Source organism: Heterocephalus glaber, unplaced genomic scaffold (assembly GCF_053883595.1).
Source record: "Heterocephalus glaber isolate CG9 unplaced genomic scaffold, H.glaber_assembly_v1.0 deba00001431, whole genome shotgun sequence".
NCBI lineage: Eukaryota > Metazoa > Chordata > Mammalia > Rodentia > Bathyergidae > Heterocephalus > Heterocephalus glaber.
Window position 1 is genome coordinate 1,507,068 of NW_028258295.1, and position 22,642 is coordinate 1,529,709.

The 22,642-nt window shown below is 35.8% G+C and overlaps 1 protein-coding gene across 1 annotated transcript in view; it reads right to left on the reverse strand.

Annotated features, from left to right (window-relative positions):
- Positions 1–22,642, reverse strand: part of LOC106008314 (uncharacterized) — a 149,417-nt gene that overhangs the window by 67,907 nt on the left and 58,868 nt on the right. The gene's annotated exons all lie outside the window — the stretch shown is intronic.

Here is a 22,642-nt window from a genome sequence, read left to right on the forward strand (position 1 = left end):
GCCAGCCTAGCTAGAAACAGGTCACTAAAATAGAAGTTAGGAGACCTGTGTGTGAAGATCTACTCAGCCAACTGGGAGACACTGGTCTTACCAATTCTTTATCTTTTCCTATTTTTCTCATCTTCTTACAGCAGTAAAATTATTGAAAGATGTACTTATTTTCTTGTAATACATAACAAAGTGAGAACTTACATTCTCACAAACAGGAGAGTATTTTCAACAAACTTCCCCTCATCCTCTCCTGTCTATAGCAGTCATGTTCCCCAGCCCAATTTTTTATGTCAAGACTATTACACATTTAGACACATTTTGTTGTTATTTTCATTCTTGCTTGCATTTATTCTTCTTGAGTAGGTTGTTTTTTCAGATCCACACATAGTTCTCTAAAGGCACCTGGTGCTCTCTTACCTGCACCTTTCAAAGTTATTCTCACCACCCCGGAATCCCATCCTGTCCATATCAAAGCTCTTGACAAAATGGTACCTAGTTGTTATGGCCCATCTCAATAACACTGTGTATGTGGTAACTGTAGGATCATCATACATATCATATTGTAGTTACCCACTAACTTGGATTTATTGATTTATTCACCTCCTTTCTGTAATCCTCCCATTTTTCCCCCATCCTGATGTGATGTGATCCTTGGGGCTGCCATTTATTGCACCTGTCACATTCTACCTTATTTATAGTCATCTGGTTTCTTATTGTGTTCTATTCTATTCCATTCTATTCTATTCTATTCATCTGGTTTCTACTTTCTTCCAGGAACTCCATGAAGACAGACATTGTATCCAAATATTAGATTTTTTGCAACATAATGTCAGAAATACAGTATCTAGCTATTTTATCTTTCTATGGGTCTGTATGTATATGAGTATAGTAGTATTCATAGCTCATAAAAATTTGTTTAATTGAATTTACTTTCTAATAACATGGAGGGAAATCCCAGGTAAATATCAGAACAATAAAACTTCTGATTAAAATTTGATTCTGATTAAAACAATGAAACATATTAGTTTTTTATTCTTATCAAATGGGATAAGATAGTCATAAGGCTCAGAGTTGGCATCTCTCACTGACCTGCTTTGTGCACTTAAATTAGTAATGGACCCGTCTGAGCCTTGCTTTTCTTATCTATAAAATAGGAACTACCAGTAGTAGATGAGACAATGGTGCATACTCTGTTATTTTACGAATCTACCTATGTTCACTTGAATAGGTAGGATTTTATAAATCTACCTAGATTCACTTGCAAAGGAGATAGGATGGAGCTGAGTACACTGATTGAGGCCTCTCTCCCTGTGGCCCTAGCCACAGGCCTTGACTCCTTCACATGGTGCCACAGAAAGTGACCTGTGAGAAATAAAGAAATTCAAGGTCATTTGTTTTTACTACCAGTGAAGCTTTTCTAAAGAAGACAAACCAATTTTTAAATAATGTGGGCTAGAAAATTGTCCTCACTAATTTATAAGGTCAAGTTATATTCCAGCCAGCACTTAATTATTCATATGAACATTTTCCATTTCTAGATTATCAGTGGAATTCTCTCCCCTCAGCTTTTAGGCTGCCTTCTCTCTTTCTCTCTCTGCCACTCAGCATGTGGCTGGGCCACATCCCCCCTCAGCTATTTAGTGTGGGTATAGGGAATGCAAACTCATTTTTTTTTCCTGAGCATAACATAAGTGGGAAGGAAAATCCGAATCCCCAAAAGCCATACAAAGCATTCCAAAGTAAAATATAAGAAATATTTTGATTGTTTTTCTGTTTCAGATTATCTGTACCACTATTCATTTCCTTTTTTGTAGATAATCAAGAACTGGCTATATTGTGTTTAATAGGACTTTAAAACACCAAGAAAACTCCATAGAGCACTGAAACATTTTGAAGATAAAATTCATAATCTCCAGTACTTACACTTGATAGCACATACTACCTTGGAGAAAGAGAGTAGAACAGGTAGGTAGTTCCAATAGTCCTAACTGAAGATATTTTTAAGGGAATTTTAGCCTCAGCTGTTTTGAATCATATCAAGCCAATACTGATTAAAACCAGATAAATACTCCAAGACCAGGGGGAAAGGAAACTCTATCTAGCACTGCAAAGATTTTTTTAGGTTAATTTATACCAACTTCAGAAGAAAGAATGACTAAAAGAAAGAAAGATTTTATTTGCTATTTTAGCCAAGGAATTTCATAACTACATCTAGCCAAATGTGGGCTCCACACCCTTTTCTCATTTTAATTCCAGCCATCTGAAAGACCTGATAAGCACACTACAAAAGTAAGCTAAGTGGAATATTCTCATTGCCTCATGATCTGTAGAGTTCATGTCATCAGGGCATTAATCTAAATATTGCTTAGTTCCAGGCTACAAGGGACCAAGGGCCATCTATTCAGTAATAGAGGGATTCTTAGCACCAGAAGAATTTTGTGGTAGAGGTGGAGATTAGAGCTGAAGTCAGAGCCTAGGGGCCCTCTTTTCTTAGTTGTGTACTCCTAAGTCCACTTTAGTTAGGCCTTAAAAGAATTTTTAGAGTAAGCCTATTGTTTTTTTGCTTAAAAGAATTGAATTTCATTCAATGCAAAAAATTCAATTTTATTTGTCTAGTTCTATGGGTACTAGGAACAGGTACAAATAGGATAATGAGTGGAGTACAAAAATGAATACAGTATAATTTCTCTATCCAAATAGTTCACAGACTAGTGTAACAAACAAATGATGATTATTATTATCATATTGTACAGATAGAGATCCACTCACTATCTCTAACATAAACACATTACGTTTGTTGCTAAGAGTGGAGTGGAAACAGAATGGAAATCCTGAATGGCATTTTAGGACTGCCCAAAAAGGTTTCATGAAGGAGATGCTATCTCAAATGGATCATGAAGAATGAATAGGATTTTGACAGATATAAGAAGGGTGAGACTTCCAAGCCATTGGCTGGCTTTTTTTTTTAGAAGAAGCTCTGACACTAAGAGAAAACAAGAGCTTAATGAAAAACTGAGGAAAGGATGCTCAAGAGAAGATAGAGAGAAGTGAGCAATCAACAAGCAAGAAGACTTACCAATGTAAGCCTCTACTGTCTCTCTACTGTGCTTTACCCCAGGTACAGTTCTGCCTCTCCTTCCAGAAATTCCTTTCTTCTGGAAAACTGATATCACTCAAGGGAGGTCCTCACCTCTTAGCCTCCAACAACCATTGCTCCTGTTGAGATTATTATTATTAATTTAAACAATAAAAATGTTAATTATGCAAATTACTCTGCCTTACATAATAACTATTATTATTTAGTATTTACTATTTACTAGGCATGTCTTAGTCATTTCCTCTTCACTGGTACAGAATATCAAACACCCACAGTTTAAAGGAGGAAAGGGTTATTTTGGCTTACAGGTAGTTCACAGTCAGCTGGCTTGAAGCAGAATGACATGGCACAGGGGCATAGTGGCAGGAAGCTACTGACATTATTGTAGCCCTGAAGTAGAAAGAGGAGAATCTGGGGAGGGAAATATATCCTTCCAGGTCACACACCCAGTGATTTGACTTTAACCAGGCCCCACATTCTAACACTAAACTCAGCTGCTGAACTCATTAGTGGATAAATCCATTGATGAGTATAACAACCCATGATGCAATCACCTCCCAAAAGCACAACCTCTGAAAGCACGAGGATTTTGGAGAGCATTCTGGATCTAAACCATAACATTCTGCCCCTGGTCTCCAAAAGGCTCATGTCCATCTCATTATGCAAAATGCATTTAGTCTCTAAGAATGCCCAAGGTCTTAACAGTTCTAGAATTGCTTAAAAGTCCAAGTCCAAAGTCTCCTCTGAGACTCATGGGAAGCACTTAGCTGTGAACCCTTGTAAAAATAAAAAAGTTAAACACTGCAGACAAATAATGGCACAGGGTAAATGTTCTCATTCCAAAAAGGAGAAATAAGGATGTTATGGTTTGTGTTTTGATGTCCCTCTAAAGCCTCATGTGGCCATAGGTGGGGCTTTTTCAGAGGTGGCTGGATCTAGAGTGCGTGATTGATTCATGGTGTAATGCTAGGATTAAAGCTGCTAGGATTAAGGGTGGGTAATTACTAAATCAGTTCACTGATTGGTTTGGCACTACCCTAATCCTAGTAGCCTAGATAGAATATAAAAGGGGAAGAAAAAACCTGCTAAGGTCCCTTGCTTGTTGTGCTAGTTTCTGCCCACCATGAACTGTTTCTTTCTATCATGCCTACCTGCCATGGAACACTGCCTTGGAGCCAGCCCATTAAGGATTGAAACCTCTACAAACTGTGAGCTAAATCTTCCCTCCTTTAACTTTGACTTATCTATTTAGTCTCAGAAATCAGAGAAAAGCAACTAATACAAAGGGTATAGAAGGTAATGGGACAAAAACAAAAACAAAAGCCAGCAGGGCAAACATTAAATCCTGTAGCTTCATGTCCAGAATCTGGAGCAAGTTGTGGCAAGATGTTAGCTCCAAAGGGCTTGGGCAGGTCTGCCCCTGTGCTATTGCCAATTACAGCCCTTATGGCTTCTCTTCAGCTGACTCTGCCCACTGCCTGTGGCTTTCCTCAGCAGATGTTTCATGTACCTGGCTTGTCCAACTTCCTGGGGTCTCCACTGCATTTTTCATTTCACTCACTTTCATGCATCACCCTCTCAAGGGCACAATGCCTGGCTTCCCAGGCCTTCTTCTGAAATCTAGGTGGAAGCCTCCTAGACACCACAATCCTTACATTCTGCATGCCTGTTAAGGCATGCCTATGTGGATAACACCAAGGACTGCCAACAGCTCAAGTAGCATCTAGGCTCCTATTGGATTATGGCTGCACAGGCCTCTGAGTTTCTAGATGTTTGAGCACTGTGAACCAAATTGTAGGGAACCAATTCCCTAGGCAACTCTTCTCCAGTAAGGTACCCTGGCTCTCTCTTCCCAAATCAAAGCTTTGCAGTCTTGCACTTTAGAGCCTACTGGAGTGTGGAGGTCTTGTTGATTGCTAAGATGCCTTCAAAGCATCTTTCCTATTATCTTGATGTAATGTATTGATTTCTTTTTAATATTAATCTTTTCAGCAACCATGTTTTCCAAGGCTCCACCTTTGCAGGAACTTCCTTTCTGTTGAAACTGTATACATTTGGCATCATTTTACTTTGACATTTGTTCTTGATTCTCACTGTAGATCTCAATAAAAGCAGCAAGTAGTATTCATACTATACCTGATTGTTTATCTACCCTAAAATTTCCTTTAGCAGATTAATTAGTCCACTTGTTACCCTTAATCTCAGTCTCCAGAAAAATCTCAGGACACATGCAAAGTATAGACAAATTTTCTGTCAGAGTGTAGAACACATGACCTTGAGTCCAACTGTTGATGGATTCTTATTACTAACTGAAACCTACTGATCCTGGCCTTTATCATATGCATTTCTATCAGCATTCTGGTCTTCTAACCTCTAACCAGAATCTCCTATCAATCTCAGCATACAACATTCTAGGGTTTCTCTAGTCAACATCTCCAAATCTTTCTGAACTCCTCCCATGAACTACTTCCAAAGGCATCTAAACCACATGGTCAGATACTGTCCTGGTGACAACTCCATTCCTGATACCAAAATAACTTGAGCCATGTTCTCTTCATTGGGACAGAATACTCAACACCCACAAATTAAGGAAGAGGTTTATTTTGGCTCACAGTTTAGTCCACAGTCATCTGGCTCCAAGGGAGACTGGCATGACAGTAGAGCATAGCTGAGGAAAACTTTTCACATAGTAATGATCAGGAAGCAGACAGAGGGGAGGAGCTAAGGAGGGAGATGTGTCCTCTCAGGTCACACCATTAATGACCCACCTCTAACTAACTAGGCTCCACCTCCTAAAAGCACACTCAGATGCTGAACTCATTAGCGAATGAATCCACTGATGAGTGTGCCACCACCATAATCCAGTCACCTTATGAAAACCCTACTTGTAAAAGTATGTGAGTTTTGGGGGACAGTCAAGTTATAAACCTTAACAAGACTTTTTTTTTAGCATTTTACTTATTCAGTGTCACTCAATTATCTTTACAATCACTTTTTCAGTTATGCATTTTTATTAACATATTGTATTTAATAAATGAGGAAACTTACACTTGAAAAGTATAAGTAATGTACCCATTGTCACTCAACTAGTAGAACTGAAGCTCAAGGTTTTCTAATCTCAAAGCCAAGTTCTTAATCTCAACAATATCTAGTCTCCCCAGGAATGTCATTCTCACCTAACAATAATATCATAGTTTTATAAATGAATATAAAGTTTATTCTTACTTATTTGGTCCCTTAACTATAAGAGTCTTGTGCTGCTTTAATGTTTTATTTTAAAATTTAATTTATTTTTCATTGACATTAAAGCTTATATGTCTTTATTTGGTTTTTATGTTAATTCTTTGGGAAAAGGGATGTTCAGTAAATAGGAATTAAAGGAAAAAAGGGGAGGAAGGACAGTAGGAAGGAAGGCATGCAGAGAAGAAAAGTGAATGTATTTCCTCACCCAACACAAAGTTGATGGCTGACACTCCTATAAACAAAAAGAAAGCAATAAAAATTTATTTAACAGTTTAGTGTGGCACAAGAGACTTCAAAAATGAAGAACCAAAGAAAACTGTTTATTTAAATTTGTTTTTGATTGATACATATAAACATAAAAATTATACATATTAATAAGTACCATGCAATGTCATTGTGTGATATTTACATCAGATTAAACACATCTGTTTTTTCCCATTGCTCCCTCACTATACTCCCCAGCTTCTCGTAACCAATGTTCTCTTCTCAACTTCTATCAGATCAAGGTTTTTTTCTTCGTGTTTACTTACTAATTTATTTACAGTTTTTTAAATTGCCACTTTTAAAATTTTTTATTAGTATATATTTGCAGTACATAATGATTACATTCATTGTGGGGAGTTTATAGCCCACATCTGTATGAGATTATGATGTCCTTTTCTTTCTGTGCTTAGCTTATTTCACTTGAGATAATGATCTCCAGTTCCATTCATGTTGTCATAAATGTCAGGATTCATTCTTTTTTATGGCCAAATAGTATTTCATTATATATGTGAAGCACATTTTCTTTACCTATTCATCAGTTGATAAACACTTTAGTTGTTTCCTATTTTACTATTGTGAATAGTGCTACAATAAATATGGGAGTGCAGATGTCTCTTCAATACATTGATTTCATTTTCTTAGCATATTTTTTATATATCTTCAGATTTTTTCCATAATGGCTGTACTAATTTAATCCCCACCAACAATATATAAGAGCTCTATTCCCTCCATATTCTTGCCAGAGCTTGTTATTTTTTTGTCTTTTTATTTTATTTTACTTATTTATTTATTTTGGTACTGGGGATCGAACTCAGGACCTTGTGCTTGCCCGGCAGGCGCTGTGTCGCTGAGCTACATCCCTGGCTCTTTTTTTGGCTTTTTGATAATAATCTTTCTAACTGAAATGAGATAATATATTATGGTGGTTTTGGTTTGCAGTTATCTGATGATTAGTGATGTTAAAGTATTTTTTCATATACCTGTTGGTCATTTTTATGTATCATTTGAGAAATGTCTATTTAGGTCTATTGCCCATTTGTTGATTGCTTTGCTCTTGAGCTTTGGGAGTGCCTCAAATATTCAGGATATAACCTCTTCTCTCCTATATAGTTTGCAAGTATTTTCTCTCATTCTATAGGTTGTCTCTTCATTTCTACAATTGTTTCCTTTGCTGCATGGAAGCTTTCTTGTTTAATATAACCTCATTTGTCTTTTTTCTTTTTTTTTTTGCTGAAGTTCTTTTATTGGTACATTTTAGGTATACAATACATTTACATTTATCATTGGGTGCTTGTACCTGTACATGATGTATCTTGGTTCTTATTTTTTCCCCATTACCTGTGCGCCCTTCACCCCCTCCACCCTTCTCTATTTACATAGACTTTGTTTCCATTTTTTCTTTTCTCATAATTTTTCTGTTTTTATTTCATTTTCAGGGCTCTTGTTCAAAACACCCTTGCCCATTCTATTGTCATGAAGTAGTTATCCTATGCTTTTTTCTAGAAGTTCCATAGATTCAGGTCTTACATTTGTCTTTAATCAATTTTGGGTTGATTTTTCTAACAGATGAGAGATACAGGTCCACTTTCATTCTTCCTTATGTGGATACCCAATTGTTCCAGCATCATTTATGAAAAGACTGTTCTTTCTCCAATATGTATTCTTACTACTCTTGTTGAAAATCAGTTAATTATATACATGTGTGTTTATTTCTAGGATTCATATTCTGCTCCATTTCTCTGTGTCTCTTTTATGCTGATATAGTGCTGTTGTTGATTGTTACAGCTTTGTAATGTAAGGTATTTTTTAAGTCAGTGTAATGCCTCTTTTTTTTCCATTAAGTTTATTGGTACATTTTAGGCATACAATACAGATACATTCATCATTGGGATCTTGTACCTTTACATGACGTATCTTGGTTGTTATTTTTTCCCAGTTCCCCTGTCCTCCCTTCACCTCCTCCACCCTTCCCTATTTACAATTACTTTGTTTCCATTTTTCATTTTGTTCTATTTTTTCTTTTCCTTTCCTTCCTTCCCCTACTTCCCCTACTCCTTTAGACCTTTTCTTTCTATTTCACATGATCAGCTATACATTTTGATCCTTATTTACATTTTTAGTTCTTCCCAGCAGAGAAACTATTCAGTATTTACACATGTGTTCTATTAATTTCATTGAAGAGTATGGCCTCAATGTGCATCCATTTGGCTATAAATGTCACTAGTTTCTTGTTCTTTATGGCTGAGTAATACTCCATTTTATTTAAAAAAACCCCGCATCTTCTTTATCCAGTCTTGTAATGCCTCTTGATTTGTTCTTTTTGCTTAGAATGGTTTGTCTATTAGTTGTGTGTGTGTGGTTCCATATAAATTTTAGGATTGCTTCTTATATTTCTGTGAAGAATGTCATTAGTATTTTGGTAGGAATTGCATTGAATCTATAAATCAATTTGGGTTGTATGAGTATTTAAACAATATTGATTTTCCTAATTCATGATCATAGGATGCTGTTGCACTTTTGTGTCCTCTTTAATTTCTTTCAGTAGTGTTTTGTAGTTTTCACTGCACAGATCTATCACCTGTTTGGTTAAATTTATTTCTAGGTATTTTATTTTACTTTTTGCAGTTATTATAAATAGGATAAAATATGCTTAGGTTTAACAAAATTGGACATAGTGCTACTCTTATAGAAATATGGGAAAATAAGAGAGGCAGCCTCAGTTAATGGTAGTAAATTGTGAGGAACTTAAACTTGTTTGTTCAGAATCTTCTTGGCCTCTCTGTATAACATTCCTTCCCTCTCAATATAGGGGTAGACACCTGTCATAGGAGGATCTTCAAGAAAGAAGGCCAGAAAGACTTTTCTGCTTCTGTGGTTTTCTCAGTTTTCTTTAACTTAAAACAGTTTCTCAAGGTGTCACTTATTGAAAGGAAGGAAGAAAGAACAGGAGAAAGGAATGAAGGAAGCAAGGAAGGGAGAGAGAGGAAGGAAGAAAGAAGTGAAAAGCTGTAGTAAGGAAGGAGGGGAAGGAAAGAAGGAAAAAGGTAAAATAGGAAGGAAGGGCAATTTCTCGTGGAGAAACTAAAGGATAGAAAGATTAAGCAATTGGTCTTGAGTTGTGACAAGTCAATTATAATACCACAATTAGAATCCAGATCATAGATTCCTGACTTGACCATCTTTTTATAAATTATTGATGATATGGGTGATATATGTGCAATATCCTTTTTCAGATATAAATAAAGAGTGAAGAGAGATTTTTAAAGATTTTGTTTTTAATCTTCAGTTTTCAGAAACTATATTGCATTATGGGAGTTAACTTTACAAACCGCAAAATCTCTCCAAGAGAAATGATACCTGACAGGACAAACTGAAGTCACATGACCTGGTCAGACCCTGTTGTTATTAATGACAATAGTCACATACAAAACATTATAGAAATAGATGGGAGAGGCTAGAGAAGACTTTACTTGAGCTATGTATGAGAGGTATGTGAGAAGTGTTTAGAGGAGTATTAAAGCAATCATGAGTTGCAATAAAAGAGTAGGCTAATTAAGGGGTCAGGGATGAGAAATTCATTATGCATGCCAAGGGGAAGAAACTTAATAGTTGCTACAATTAGCCTGGGACCTTCATGAAGAATATTCCTTGTCCTGGCCCAAAATCTACCTCCTAGAATTCCTTGAGACTGAAATTATATTAGAAACAAATTTGCAATAATCAAAAGGATATTATGACATGACATTAATTCTAAAGAAAAATTCACCCATGTCTGATGGGAAGATGAAATAGAAATTGTATTGGTAGTAGGTTGGAAAAATATCTGGACAGATGGGCAGAGAAGGATACAACTTAGATAGTGAAGAATTCTTAATCTTCTGAGGGGTTATGAGTGCATCTATAACATCCACTTCTCATTAAGCTTCAATAGAATATCAATTCTAATCCTACCTCCATTCTCCCCTCACCACTATCATAGTGTCCACAGCCTAAGGATAGTTTTTTTGAATCTGAACCTGTTACAAATATCCTTTACTAAGCTCTTCACCCTGAAAATTCACTTATTCTAAAATGTTCATAAGATAAACATTACCCATGGAAAAGTTCCCTAAGCTCACTCTATTTTCCATACATCCTTCTAGCTCCACTTTACTCTTGTCTGCTTCATATTATAAAATCATTGAATGGAATATTTATGTAATGTGGGCTCTCTGAACAATTATCAGCTCAGAAGCATAAGCAGTTCATAATGTGGATGGAGAAGAAGAGGACAATCACCAGGAGGATAGACAAGGGGATTATAAGAGCCTTGGGGAAGATGACCACAATCTTGCTACCTCATATAATGTAAGTCAGAGTAATGCAGAGAAAAAAAAGGCCAGACTTGGGAGTATGAGAATGAGAAGAAGTCTGTCTTGCTCTTACCACAACACAGGGTTTCCTCCATTGGATTATAGCAAGACTAACATCCATTCATAGTGGTTAGGGACTATATCCACTCCTAAATAGATGGATTTATAAACTTCATGTTGCAAAGTATAAGAAATATTCATGCTAGTGAAAAAAAAAAAGCAAATGGGGTCCGATTTAAGAGAAAAACAAATCAACAAGAATAACCTAGAGATAATGTGTTGGAGGGAAAATTCCCAAACAGCATTTCTTTTTCCCCACCTGACTTCAGGAGGAGTTGGCAAGTGCTCACTGGGGGAAGTCATTTTAAGTAAAGTCCAAAGACCAGACCCCTACTTGTAAAATGTGCTTTTTTCCTAACAAAAGTATTCCAGGCAAGCTCCCTATCCATGACACATTTTCTGAGAATCAATCAAGTCCACTCATTCAGCTGAAGTCCAATCGCATTGTCTGCCCCTTCCTCCAGAAGCCGATTTCTGCCAGGTAGAAAATTAAGTTTCCTTTACTCCTTTTTCAGACACAATGCTGCAGCATCACAGAACTGTTGTTCTGTGTGGGAAACCGACTTCCTGTCTCAATAAACAAGCACACACAGGCTTTTTCTGGACACATAATAGAGCCTTTTTTATTTTATACAAAAATCATTCCACACTTAACACATCAATGAAGCCACTTAAGCTCTACTGCATCTGAATTAAAGAGGAATTGTGTGATCAAAGGGTGTGAAAAGAACCACACAGGGTGTTCTTCAAATCCTCCACTTTTGTTACATTTGATACATAACAAACCCAGTAAATATGCTTATCCCAGGAGCCAGTTTCATTATCTCATACACTTAAGCCTGGTGAAAGTATTCCTATATAGCCTTCATTCTACACTGTCCATTTTCTACTGAAAATTTTGATGAAGAATTGAAAAATATTGGAATGCTTTGAGAGGTTGTGTGTGAGGTTAGGGAATAAAGTCATTTTCTCTTTTGGGCTTCATTCCTTTTTCGCTAAATATAAATGCATATTTATATGTATGTACATGTAGGCAAATGCATATCTCTATAGCCCCATAGATAAAATACACATAAGAATATAAAATGTATACCCTGCAGATATATAAATATATACATATGTACAGTTGCTATTACATACACACACACACACACACACACACAGAATAATAACATGAGAAGCATTTTTCTTACCAAGTAATTGAATATAAAAGCAAAAATGACATGAAAATTCTTGAATGCTTAGAACTGAATAGATGAATAGGACATTCTATAATCCTTTTATAGTTTTTCATGCTATGAATATAGCTTCTATGAAGGTTACTAGGTATTTAACATTTACTCTTATTATTTTAGTATGATGCATTCTAGAGAGATTTAGAAAATTCCTAAAGACAGTTCAGGCATCACATAAGTTATGTTTCATAGCTACACATGTAGTAAAATCTATTTTGTGACTAATAATTCAAGTACTATAAAATGTGTCTTTTACAGAGTTGTATAAAAACATGAAATGCAAAATATGCAGTCAATGAATTAAAGTTGATTGAACACATTATTTAAATTTATGCAATTCAATCAATATTGTATTGAGATCTATCCTATCATCTATATAGTTGGAGTGAATTACTGAAAACAAACACAAAATTGTTAGGATAAAATCCTGTCATTGAAGAAGTTTAAATTGGAATTAATTAATTCAACTATAATGTCACACCTATTATGAGTCAGTCCTTATTCTAAGTACAAAGAATTCAAAGATTAAAATGGCATGCCTACTACTCATAGTCCAATAAAAGAAAGGTGTAGACCAATAATGACAATGCAATTGTAAAAGCAGCTCTCTCGTAGGAGTTGTGTAGGAGTACAGAGGAGGAAACAACTGGTTTAGTAGAGAGAAGTTAGCGAAGACTTCTGCAAGAGAGTTTACTTTTGAGCATGGTCTTAAAAGATGTATAGGAAAACTGGAAATTTGTCAGACAGAAAAATTAGAAGAAAATGAGCTAAGACATGTTTAAAAACATAAAAGGGCATTAAGTATCCTTTTAAAAATCAAGGTACAGTTTGTATTGTTGGATTGTAAAATTTACTGAGTGATGAGAAGCTGCAGATGAGGCTGATGTGACAGATTGTTTTGTTAAAGGATCTGGACTGTATGCTGGTAAACAACAAAGAACCAAGTAGAGTCTTAACAGATCACAATGACTGGAATTAAATCTTGATTTTGGCCCAGTGAGGTGTCTGTGAACCAACCCCTTGAATAATCATTCAGATAAGGCAAATAGTATATCTCTAAATAATTTAGCCAGTTGTAGTTTTCTTTCTAACATTCAGTTTCTTAGCATTGCATGTACCAGCTATGGCAATGATGATCTGAGGTTTGGTTTATATGCAGATGCTTTTAGTGTTGTATAGATAATCACAAGTATTGAAATTCCATGGGGGTGAAAGTCCCTTTACCATGCTTCCCAAATAAATCATTGTTGATGGTATTGCTAATAGCAGTTCAGCTCTCTTTAAACACAGTTATTAAGATCAGATGACCATCTGTTTTCTGCTAAGGTTTATGCCATGCAAACCTTTCCCATGGAGCCTATGGGCTGTTCTCCATTGCATAGATGAATGAAGCTCAATAAATAACCATAAAAATAACAACATATTGATGCAGTCCTACATTCTCTTCTTGATTAATTATACACACACACACACACACACACACACACACACATACCCAAGGTCCAGACATACACTACTTCTACCCAATCTGGCTCTGTGGAAAAAATAAACCAATAAGGCTTTTCCTCCCCTCCTGAATTTTCTGTCAATGACCACTTATACTCACATAAAACAATGATAATTCATTTTGCTTTTGAATGATGTATGTAGTCCTTTTTTTCCTTATTTTTATTTGTGATTTATTTGTCTTTGACCTATATATGTATGATGTTATGATTTAAATATAGTCTGAGATAGGATCTTTCACTCAAACAGTCCAAAAGAATTTGAAAGTAAGAGGGAAATTTCCAATAAACAAATGGCTTACAAGCATGCCACTTAGATGTGACAAGCACAGGAAAAATACATATACATATGTATATAAATGTATTGACTTGTAGAGAGCTTATGAAGTAAAAGAAAACTTGCCATTGTTTACTTTAAAGACAATGTTGCCCCATTATAGATTTTTCAAATCTATAAATTCATTCTAATGAATATATTTAAAGGATGGAATGACCAAAAGAAGGATTTTTCAGAGGAATACAACCCCAAATTTAGAAGGATTAGAAGCTATATCATATGAGGAAAAGTAGAAGGATCTGAGATAGGCTTACAGAGAGATGTGGGAGTAAATAATTCAATTTATGGTGAATAAATGGAATGGAAACTTGGAGAAAATATTGATACAACATGAGGAGAAAATCTTCTAACCATCAGCATCATCTGTTCAATGGCTAGCTAAAAAAGTAGAGAGTTGTGAATCCAGAAGTGTTCAAGTTGATGTTGATGCACTATGAGGCAGAAATTAGATGGATTCTTAGATTTCTAGAGCTCTCATGCTATAATTTAGACTCTTCACAGTGTGTTGATTTTCTTTTGGTTCATTGCAATACTGTATTAGGAACTGCAGGACTTTCTTTCCTGCTATGGTTTGGATGTTTGTGTCTCTTTCAAAATTTATACATTGCAACTTAACCACAAGGTGGTAATATCAACAGCTGGGAAGTAAATAGGTAATAAGAGGTCCACCTTCATAAACTGGATTGACAATGTTATAAAAGGGCCAGAGGGAACTAGCTAGATCTTCCATCCCTGCTGTCAAGTGAAGACATACAGAATGCAAAGGGTGTGTTTGTTTGTTTGTTTGTTGTTTGGGGGGGGGGTTGGTATTGGTAATCAAACTCAGGACCTTGTACTTGCAAGGAAGCTGAACTAGATCCTTGGCCCAGAATGCAACATTTAAGGCATCATTTTAGGAGCAGCGATGGGTCCTCAGCAGATAGCAACCTGATGGTGACTAGATCTTGGACTTCCTTGCCTCCAGAAATGTAAGATATAAATTTCTGTTTTTTATAAATTACTCTGTCTCAGGTCTGTTGTTAGAGCAGCCCATGTGGATTAAGATACCTTCTTAGCATGAGTCTGGTCCCTGTTGTTCCTTACTTTACCAGCTTCATGAGTCAGACCTCAATTCTGGAAGTCACATTCATTTTGAGGTATCAGCCTTATACTAGATTCTTATATCTGGCTGTTCTTTGTTTTGTTTTGTGTCAGTCACAACTAGTAATCTGACTTCTTATTGATGCTCTCATTTGAAGATTTAATTTTAGCATTTTTTTCTTTTTCTTTCTTTTTTTGGGGGAGAGGTGGTGATACTAGGGGTTGAACCCAGGGCTTTCACATTGACCTAAATCTCCAGATACTCCCCTTTTATTTATTTTTAATTTTGAGACAGAGTCTCATTAATTTTCCCAGCCTAGGTGATCCTTCTGCCTCAGCTTCTCAGAGTGTTAGGATTATAGGTGTATGCCATCATGTCTGGTGCTTTTAGCATTTTTGAACTGTAACATTCAGAGAAGAAAAAGAAAGCCCTTCCTTATACCTGGTCATTTTGAGCCATTAAAAATTTAACATTGGAGAGTTACACAAATGAACAGTGGTAATGGCTGTACAACATTACGAATGTATTTAATATCATGGAGCTGCACATTTAAAAATTGTAAAGATGGTAAATTTTATGTTATGTGTATCAGAATAAAAAATAGAAGAGTGAAAAAATGGTTTTAGCATGGGCTTTTTACACAAATAATGATGCAATTCATCATTTGAATAGATCCATTCTTAGGACTTTTCTAAATAACCACTATTTTAATTGTTTTTCTTTTCAAAGGTTTTCGGCAATTTTTGTACATTCTAATCTCCTGTCATAAATTTGAAGTGAATCATGACTGTGGAGCAAATCGGGAATGGTTTCAAAGTTTTGGTGTTGATCACTGACTTCTTGAGAAATTGAACCAATTAGCCATTTACTCATTTCATCTATAGCACTATCACTCCCCAGCCTCTAAGATTACTAACCTATGCTGGGAAAAGTTGGGAGATCAGCTTACAAGCTTCTTTGACTTAATTGGTTTGGAATTCCTCCAAAAGTCCCAAGATTTCAGGATAAGAGTTATCTCCCAAAAGCCCAACTTCCCTGTCAGTATCAAGAATATTCCTGCCACTAAGCAGCTTTAAGAATGGTAAGCAAATGAATCATAGACACATGAATTGCATTACTTTCTGTCCACTTACATGTCTCAACATGAAGTCATAAAAAGTAGGAAGCTTTGTTCTTAATTCCTGGAAATAAAATTTATCTGAACATACCATGTGAACACATTTAGGATCAATATGCCCTACTTTTAATGTTGACTGCCACTTTTGTGGCTTTTCATTTCTAATGTCTTTTCAATTTTCCAGAAAATTCACACTGCTCCCCAAGGGAATGGAAACAATGATTGCTAAAACATCCTTTTATGTCCATCAATCTATTAATATAATCAGTCATACTTAGTACATACAAGTCTGTTGGACTACATTTTTACTGTGTTCAATGGGAAAAATTGTTATATGTTAGTGAAAGAACAAATCAAGTAGAGTTCTTCTCCAGGAGAACTAGAAAAATATCCACTCACTTAAGACCTACTATGGGCTGAGTTTTCAAGCTTTGGTGCCCTAAAGAAGGAAAGGGTTTAATGGGTAAGAGAGATAAAGGAACAGGAAATGTTAATACAGTGTGAGATATTATGACTACTATACGCACAAGCACTCTGGAGACACAGAAGAGGGTAGTCTACCCCAAAGACCAGTGGAGGAGAGCTGAGATGTGTTCCCAGAGGCTCTGATGCTCAGCCCGAAGACTTAAGGATAAGAAGTAAGGCAGGAAGTGGAGTGGTGCAATCAGTGGTGGAAATATTAGGAGTTTGGAGAGTTGAGTAATGACGTTGATTAGGGTTTCCATTTGTACTTAAGGAGCTGGGGACAAACAGAGGCTATCAAAGTAGGCTGAGATGGATCCTGAAGGGCCTTGCATAGCAAGTTAAGAAGCAAAGATTAGGCAAAGGCTTCAGATCACATTTCCTTTTCTATTATTATTGTTGTTGCTGAGCTGGAGCACTAGTAGCATCTGAGTTAACCACATGTCTTTATATGGTATGCTTTCCTCTCACCTGTGCATTTCCTTTAAAAATAAAGCCATTTATCCTACAGGAAATGGGGACAAGAAAAGGAATGTGTGAGGATTTACTACTTAGTCTTGAGCCCTGGTGGAAACATTTGACGTTTGATTCTGCATTTCCGTCTCAATATTGGGCTAGTCCTTGTGTGTTCCTAGGCTTTGGTTTCTCATCTGGCAAGTAAGATTATGATGATCTGTTTCAGATGTGCTGTGCATCATTTGGAGAAAAGCTATTTGACTACAAATGCTCCTGAGTTCCTCATCAGATCATATGAATAATTTAAAACCAAAATCATCTGAGGTTGGATTATATTTGGAATTTTTATGCTGACCAATTTTCAAGCCCAACTGCTGTGATTCATCACAATCTTTGATAACATTTTTCAAGAGGTAGAGAAAAAAAAAGAGGTAGAAAAAGTGCAATGCAAAAAGGTCTTTTAAAGATGAGGAAAGAAGGAATAAAACAGTATTAGGGAACTAATAAGATAAACCAAAAACACAGTGGGTGAGGACCATTAGTAAAACATATTCTGGAACACATACAAAGTGTAAGATTTTTAAAATTTCCTCCCTCTGGGCCTTGGTAACCACAATTCTACTCTCTGCTTCTGAGCTAAACTTTTTTTAGATTCCATATACAAGTGAGAATGTGCAGCATTTATATTTCCGTGCCTTGCTTGTTTCACTTAGCATAATGTCCTCCAGCTTTATCCATGTTGTCCCAGGCAACAGGATTTCATTTCTTAAAAAAGTGAATAGTATTCCATTGAGTGAGTATACCACATTTTATTTATCCATTCATCCATTGATGGACACTTAAATGGATTCTGTGTGTTGCCTGTTATGAAAAATGCTGCCATAAACAAGAGTATAGATATCTCTTTCACATACTGATTTTTTTCCTTTGAATATGTTTCCAGTAGTGGGATTGCTGGATCACATGGCAGATCTATTTCAATTTTTTTAAGTAGCTTCATGATGTTTTCTAATAGTGGCTCTACGCAAGAAGAAAATGTTTATGTAGAGTTCTATACCTTTGCTAAAAATCTTCCCTGCCCACTTTTTCCTATTCTGGAAATAATTTAATTAATAAGTATTAACATGTATTAAACACTTTCTACAAACTAAATGCACTAGAGATTTCTGACATCATCTTCACAAATTTCCAAGAAGATAGTTTATTATTCTCTCATGTACAGATAAGAACATTAAGGTTTAAGAGATTTACTAAATTGATTAAGTGCCCATAGCCACTGAATAGCTGAAGAAGGATTCAAAACTAGATTGTGTGTCTCCAGAGCCCTTAAATAATTGGCTTTAGTGGCTTCACTAGTTGCTTCAGTGATTGATTCTCAAATAAACATCACTTTATGATGAAGGTATAAGAACTTTCACCATACATGAAAGTTAGAATGGATTTAAGAAAGGGAGCAGTAGCATTGGGGAAATCACAACTTTCCTAGGCTCTTCCACAGAGTAGAAGCCACTTAGAAAGATGTAATAATCTTTAACAGAATTTCAGGGTAGATTTCTTCTACCATCAAGCCCAGTCCTGCAGTCACTTTCCATTTCCCAAAGTACAGAAGTAAAGTCTGAATCATTTGTAACAGCATGGTTTGTACTTCATTCTGGCTTCATTATCAAACTTTCCTTTTTTTGTTTTTTAGATTGGGGCATAAATTATTCAGCCTTCCTGTCAATGGAACAAAATATCTGACACCTGAAACTTTAGAGAGGAGAGGCTTATTCAGCTCACAGTTTGAGAGGGTTCAGTCCATGGTCATCTGGGTCCATGGAAGAAACACCATGGTAGAAGGGTATAGCTGACAAAAGCCCATTCAACCTGCAGCATCCAGGAAGCAGAGAAAAAGGAAAAGCCAAAGAGAAAGATATGCCCCGCAAAGGCACATGCCTAATAACTCACCTTCTCCAACCAGACTCCACATCCTAAGAGAACATGCAACTATTAACTCATCAATGGATTAATCCACAGGTGAGGTTAGTGCCTCTGTGAGCCCATCAACTTCCAAAAGCCCCACCTCTGAACACATGAGACTTTGATGGGACATTCTTTATTTATATCATAAAAGGGCAGCAGATAAAGAAGAGAAAAGATGAGTCTTATTCATTTGGCCTTTAAGAGAAAACCCAGTTACTCTTCAAAAGAAATACTTGCACAAAGAGATTTCTCCTCCTCATTTATAGATGAGAAAACCAAAGAATTTTCAAGTCAGAAACTTACCTGTTTTGTAAACTGTTATCATAACAACAACAAAAGTACAGGAGTTCTTCAGATAGTGTTAGAAATTAAGCATATCAAAAGGTCCCAGGCTTCTTTTCTTCTTTCTGCTTTTACATTGTGGTGCAATATACATAACATAGAATTTAACATTTTAAACATTTCAAGTATACATTTTGGTGACCTTAAGCACATTCCCATTTTTAGCTAGCAGCACCATCCAGCTCCAAAATACTTTTTATCTTGTACAACTGAAACTCAGTTCCCAGTAAACAATAACTTCCTATTTTCTTTCCTCTCAGTCCTTGGTATTCATCATTCTACTTTCGGTCTCTATCAATGTTTCCATTATAAATACCTCATATAAATGGAACCATACAGGATTTGTCTTTTTGTGACTGGCTTATCTCCCTTAGAAAAATGACCTCCAGTTTCATCCATGTTGTAGCACATATCAGAATCAAGGTTAATATTTGTGATATTTTGTTTATCCATTCACTTGTTTCTTTTTTTATAGTTCATCTAGAAAATGTTTATAATTTAATTTGAGTATTTGGTCTTCCAAATGACTCGAAAAGATAGAGAAGACAATCTATGCCTGTATTTTCCCAAGTTTATTTATTTGCTTTTATATTTATCCCTCTGACAGCTGTGGCAGAAACCAAGACCCCATCTATTAGGGTTTAGATCAAGCCTGAGGGTGAGAAATTCCATCCTTATAAGGAGTTTCAAAATTTGCCCTATCAACTTTACTTCTCAATTACATATTTAACTGGGATTAACATGTAACCCCATAATCATAATACCTTTAGCAATCAAGCTTAAGCATCAGATAGTACTAAGTTTTAAGGCAAGACAGAGTGGAAAAAGCACTTGCCCACAGCATGCTGATGTTTCCAGCACTGGTTCTGTGAAAACTGCAGGAGCATTTTCTGTTCCATCACCCTCACTCCAGCTCATGCTGCTTCAGTATGCCTCATGTCATTTGCCTCTCCAGAGTTCCACTCCTCTTTCATAAGCTTCTGAATCTTCCCTTCTTATCCATGCCCCACCTAAATTATCTCCTCTTTTGTGTAGTCCCCAAAAAGAAGAGGAAGAAGAAGGAGGAGGGAGAGAAGGAGAAAGAGAAGGAGAAGAAGTCAGAATAGGGGAAAGGGAGGGGGATGAGGAGAAGGAGCATAACAAAAAAGTTCAATGTACAGTTTAAGTTTTGTCTGTCTCTTACGATCAAATGAATATTAGCATAAGTTCTGAGTTTTCTACATCAAGATGAATTAGACTCAAATTACTTAAAAACAGTGGTTGATTTCACCTCTCTACATCTGAATATTACAAGACCAGTCAATTACACTGCAGTAAAGGTGCATTGTTCTAACGGATGATCTTGCTATAAGGTGAAACAATTCTCTTTAAAATTTACCTTTTTATTCATGATAAAAGAGACATGAAAGATATATATAATATCTTTCTGAAATATAATATATATTTACATTTCTTTTTTTAAAGTAGCAACAGCTATAGTAAGTTTTTTTGAGTCAGTTCAGTAGAGGGTGTTATGGTTTATAGCTAGATGAACCCAGAAACTTCATGAGCTTTTAACAGATGATAGGATTAGGGGCAGTATGGCTAACTTGCTGTTGGGAAGTGGGGTACAGTAGAAAGAAGCGAGTCTGTAACTAGTAGGATCCCTCTCCCTCCCTGGTTCCTCTCTTCAATCTTTGTTTCCTGGCTGTCATGCATCAAGCAACTTTCCTCCCCTATTTCCTTCAATCAGGCTGTTCCACCTTGCACCTAGCCAACTATGGACTGAAACCTCTAAAAACTGTGAACCCAAATAAACCTCTCCTTCTTAAAAAAAAAAAAATTTACCTTTTTATTCACTTGCCCATCAGGTCTAACATAAAATTATATTGTATATGACATAGAGTAATAGGAGCCTGAGCTATAATAAAAAGGATTTAAAGAATATATATTAATGTACATGTGTTAGCTACCCTATGTGCTATATTAACTAAGTCTCAGTTTCCTCATCTCTAAAATGGAAATGAAATTTAGCACCTACTTCCAAGAACTGTCATGAGGATTAAATGAAAGAACATGAGTTCCGTGCTTAGCATCATGCTTGAAATTTAGGCTCTCAGTAAATGAGTACTAGGTTTAATTGTATTAACCATTTTAGTTGATATCCCTCATTTTGACTATTTTAGCACTGTAAGTCTCATATTCCAGAAGATTTCTCAGTCCCAGGTAAGAAGCTCTCAGTAAATAAGACAACTGGTTACCCTAAATCATACATGAATATCCACAAAAATAGATGAAGGTCATTGCATTTTTAACACAATTGGAAAACTCCTAAAAATAAAAAGATGAAAGCTAATTGAAAACCATCATTTCAGGATACTGCCTGTGTGATGGTTAAATAAAGCACTGTGCATATGGCTGTGTCATACCCATCATAGACTGAGAATAAAGTGTAAGGATCCCCAAATTACCCACTTTCCTTTGTTCATAGCTTCCAAGAGAATTCAAGATGCTAAATAGCTTAATATACCATTTATAAGATGTAATAATTATTTTTGTTAAAGCATATTATCAGAATATGTTGATTTCTTAACAACAGCAAAATATAGAATAGAGGAAAAAGAATATATGAAGTAAGCACATAAAGTGTCCTTTTCTGTGTGTTTGTGAATAACTTGTGTGAATATCTTACAATCCTATGCTCAGGTGGCTTTTAAACAACATATGATTAATAATTCCATATTAGTATACTTTCTGGCCTATTTCTTTCTTTGGTTTCATAGGGACTAGACTTATTTCTCTCCATTATTTTGAATTAAATATCCATAAAAGAGTTTCCCTTCTGTTATTTTTGTTTAAAACTGTCCACATAAACCTTATCTGCTGAGAGCTTCTATGGAGCTATATGGGTCTTTAACACTAAACTGAAATAAGTCTGCTATTCATTGTTCTTTTAAGACTGAAGAGAAAAACATGTGGTGGGTTCATTCTTCCTAAGCTGATTTCAAAGAAATCATCATGTTGTAGCTGGATGGATAACTTAATAGGCTGTCAGTTATGAGCAAACTCATTTCTTGAAAATGTCTATATTATGCCAAAAAGTTGATTATTTCTATAAAAAATTAGTCAAATGAAAGTGAATAAATGGAACTATTAAAA